Source organism: Myotis davidii, unplaced genomic scaffold (genome assembly GCF_000327345.1).
Source record: "Myotis davidii unplaced genomic scaffold, ASM32734v1 scaffold1270, whole genome shotgun sequence".
In the NCBI taxonomy this organism is placed as follows: domain Eukaryota; kingdom Metazoa; phylum Chordata; class Mammalia; order Chiroptera; family Vespertilionidae; genus Myotis; species Myotis davidii.
This window is the reverse complement of record NW_006281978.1, coordinates 10525-15146: the sequence shown is the minus strand read 5'-3', so window position 1 is coordinate 15146 and position 4622 is coordinate 10525.

Genomic DNA, 4622 nt, shown 5'->3' with positions numbered 1-4622 from the left:
TATATTTCTGTTTATTTTATTTTTTTGTTAATCTTCACTGGAGGATTTTTTTTTCTATTGATTTTTTGAGAGCGAGTGGAAGGAAGGGGGAGAGACAGAGAAGCATTGATGTGTGAGAGCCAAATTGATTGGTTGCCTCCTGTATGCTCCCAACCAAGGCCAGAGATCGAGCCTGCAACCGAAGTATGTGCCCTTGACCAGAATTGAACTGAGACATTCAGTATGTGGGCTGATGCTCTAACCACTGAGAAACTGGCTAGGTCAATATACTTTTGTTTAGGTCTTAGTGTTTTAGTGAGCTTGTACCTATAGATTGTAGACTTCACATGTGCTTCTCCTCAGCACTACCTTAGGTGGGACTGGAGGGCTGGAGTGGTTGGAGTTCAGTATTTCCTTTCTCTTATGTGAAAGGCTAAATGAGGCGGGAGCTTAGTATTTCCTTTCTTCCATGGAAGGCCAAAGTCTGCTTGAATTTGGACTGGGGTGCCTGGCCAGCCTGGGTGAGGGGCTTAGGGCTGTTTTGAGGGGCTTAGGGCTCTTTTTAGGCTGGCCACAGACCATTCAGGGTGGGGGGTCCTGCTGAGGTGCCTGGCCAGCCTAGGTGAGGGGCTGATGGCTGTTTGCAGGCTGGCCACAGCTCCTTCAGTGTAGGGGTCCCCATTGTGGTGCCTGGCCAGCCTGGGTGAGTGGCTAATGGCTGTTTTCCGGCTGGCCAAGCCCCCCAGCAGGGACCCTCACCCCGTGTGGGGGCATGGCCGGCCTGCAAACCCCCAGCAGCCCCTCACCCAGGCCAGTCCTGCCCCCCAGCCGGGACCCCCAACCCCGCTGATATATATGATCTCCAACATGAATACCACCAGGAGGTCCCTCTCCCTTGGGCTCTGTTTAGGGGCTCTCTCCAGGTGGGGTAAGGACAAAGCAATAAATATGATAGACCACATAAACAAATGGAAGGATAAAAAACACATGATCATATTGATAGATGCAGAAAAAAGCATTTGATAAAATCCAGGACTAATTTACGGTAAAAACTCTCAGCAAAGTGAGAATAGAGAGAACATACCTCAACATGATAAAGATCATATATGAGAAACCCACAGCTAACATTACACTCAATGTGCAATAACTAGAAATGTTCCCTTTAAGATTGTGAATAAGACAGGGATGTCCACTTTACCACCTTTATTCAAAATAGTACTGGAAGGCCTAGCCACAGTAATCATACAGGAAGAAGAAAGAAAAGGCATCCAAATTGAAAAGGGGAAAGTAAAACTGTCATTATTTGCAGATGACATGATATTATATAAAGAGAACACTAAAGATTCCACCAAAAAACTCCTAGAACTGATAAATGAATTTAGTAAAGTAGCAGGATATAAAATAAATATCCAGAAAATCAGTTGCATTATTGTTGTTGTTAATTCTCACATGAAGATATTTTTCCATTGATTTTTACAGATAATGGAATGGAAGAAGGGAGGGATGGAGGGAGGGAAGGAAGGGGAGAGAGAGAGAGAGAGGAAGAGAGAGAGAGAGAGAGAGAGAGAGAGAGAGAGAGAGAGAGAAGGAAACATTGATTGGTTGACTCCTGCACAGGATTGAACCTGCAACCCTGCAACTCACTTATGTGCCCTTGACTGGGAATTGAAACCCCAACCCTTTAACCCTTTGTTGCATGGGCTGATACTCTAACCACTTAGCAACACCGGCCAGGCTAGTGCTCTCTCTCTTTTTTCTTGATTAACCCAGCCAGGGAGTTACCTGTAATATGTTCTGGAAAGTATTAAGAATTTGGAAGAGAAATTGCTTTTAGCTTTTTCACTGAGAATGAGACTTGAACCTGATATGAAACTGTATTAGAAGCCCATAGTAATCAAAACAGCATGGTTCTGGCAAAAAATCAGACATAGATGGATGGAACAGAATAGAGAGCTTATAAATAAATCTACACCTTTATGGTCAGTTAACATTTGAAAAAGGAGACAAAAACATACAATGGACTAAAGATACTCTAACCAATAGATGGTGTTGGGAAAATTGGACAGACACGTGCAAAAAATGAAACTAGACTACCTTCTTACACTGCATACAAGAAAAAACTCAAAATAGGTTAATGTCTTAAATGTTAGACTTGAAACCATAAAAGTGTGGTTTTAATCTATAATAATAAAGTGTAATATGCTAATTTGACCAAACAGCCAAAAGACCTTCTGGACATCATTCTGGACGTCCTTTCGGACAAAGCCGCCACGGCGGAGGCAGAGGTGGTTAGGGGCAATCAGGCAGGCAGGCAGGCAAGCAGTTAGGGGCAATCAGGCAGGCAGGCAAGTGGTTAGGGGTGATCAGGCATGCAGGCAGATTAGTTAGGGGTGATCAGGCAGACAAGAGAGTGGTTATGGGTGATCAGGCAGGCAGACTGGTTAGGAACCAGAGGTCCTGGATTGCGAGAGGGATGTCTGACTGCCAGTTTAGGCTCGATACCCTGGGATTGGGACTAAACTGGCAGTTGGACATCCCTGAGGGGTTCCAGATTACGAGAGGGTACAGGCTGGGCTGAGGGACCACCCCCCATGAACGAATTTTAGGCACTGGGCCTCTAGTTAGGTTTTAATAAGCTGTATCTGAGACCCAAAATAATAACTTAAGCAAAAAAAAAAGTTAATTAAGAAACAGGTAGTCTGGGTAGGTGAAATTCATAAATGTACTGGGAACCCAAGTTTGTTACATTCTATTGCTTCTTCATCTTCAACATATATCTTCCACCTCATGGTCCAAGATGATTGCCTGACTGCTCTAAGTTACCAGGTTGGTAGAAAACTTGAAGAATAATGCACCTCCTCTCTTTTAAGGACACTTCCCAGAAGTTGCATATAATACTACCACTTACTTTTACATGGCCAAATCTACCTGCAAGGGGGGTTAATTAATATAGTATTTATTGGGGGTACCAATATGTACAACCAAAATTTACGGTTATAGTACTGAGAAGGAGACGAGGAAGAGTTATCAAAGGATATCTATCTGTGTAAAATTTTCTAGAGGAGGGAATTTAGATTTTTGCCTCAGGATGCCAACCTATCCTTGAATCCAAAACCCACAAATGAATTCCATAATTTGTGATAAGTTGGCTGATATTTGAAGATTAGAAAAAATGGGAGAGCAGTCATCTGGCTTGTTCAGAATAGCACCCATCTACCTATTTCACCTTGCCTTAATTGAAATTCTCTAAAAATGGCTCTGTCCTTTCTATTATTGTTCTTCCAGAACAAGGCCAAACTAGATCATACCCATTCAAATTCATGAAACTGGAACTCTGCAGTAACCATTTATATTTTGATATTTTTTCTTTTTCTTTGTTGTTTAAGGTACTACAAATGTGTCCTTATCCCAACATTTTCCCCACATCCCCCCAGTCCTGTCCTTAACCTCACCCCCTATTGTCTGCGCCCATCGCTTCTGCTTATATGCAAGCATACAAATCCTTTGGTTGGACTCTCCCCCTTACCCCCACTCTCCCCTACTTTCCCTCTAAAGATTGAGCATCTGTATGATGCTTATCTATCTCTAGATATGTTTTTGTTCTTTGGTTTATGTTGTTGGGTATAATCCACAAATTAGTGAGATCATGTGATATTTATCTTTCTCTGAACTGGCTTATTTTGCTTAGCATAATGCTCTCCAATTCCATCCATGCTCTCCAATATCATCCATCAAATGATAAGAATTCCTTCTTTTCCACATCAGTGTAGTATTCCATTGTGTAGATGTACCACAGTTTTCTAATCCACTCATCTGCTGATGGGCTCTTAGGCTGATTCCAAATCTTAGCTATTGTAAATTGTGCTGCTATGAACATAGGGGTGCATATATTCTTTCTGATTGGAGTTTCTAGTTTCTTGGGATACATTCCAAGAAATGGGATCACTGGGTCAAATAGGAGTTCCATTTTTAGTTTTTTGAGGAAACTCCATGCTGTTCTCCACAGTGGCTGCACCAGTCTGCATTCCCACCAGCAGTGCATGAGGGTTCCTTTTTCTCTGCATCCTCGCCAGCATTTGTCATTTGTTGATTTGTTGATGATAGCCATTCTGCCAGGTGTGAGATGGTACCTCATTGTCATTTTGATTTGCATCTCTCAGATGATTAGTGACTTTGAGCATGTTTTCATAGGTCTCTTGGCCTTTCGTATGTCCTCTTTTGAAAAGTGTCTATTTCAGCCATTTGCCCAGTTTTTGATTGGATTGCTTATCTTTCTTTTGTTAAGTTGTATGAGTTCCCTGTAAATGTTGGAGATTGAACACTTATTGGAGATGTCGTTGGCTAATATGTTCTCCCACGCAGTAGGTTTTCTTGTTGTTTTGCTGATGGTTTCTTTTGCTGTGCAGAAGCGTTTTATTTTGATATAATCCCATTTGTTTATTTTCTCTTTAGTTTCCATTGCCTTGGGAGCTGTGTCAGTAAAGATATTGCTTCTGCATATATCTGAGATTTTGCTGCCTGTGGATTCCTCTAATATTTTTATGGTTTCCCATCTTACATTAAGTCCTTTATCCATTTTGAGTTTATTTTTGTGTATGGTGTAAGTTGGTGGTCTAGTTTCATTTTTTGCATGTGTCTGACTT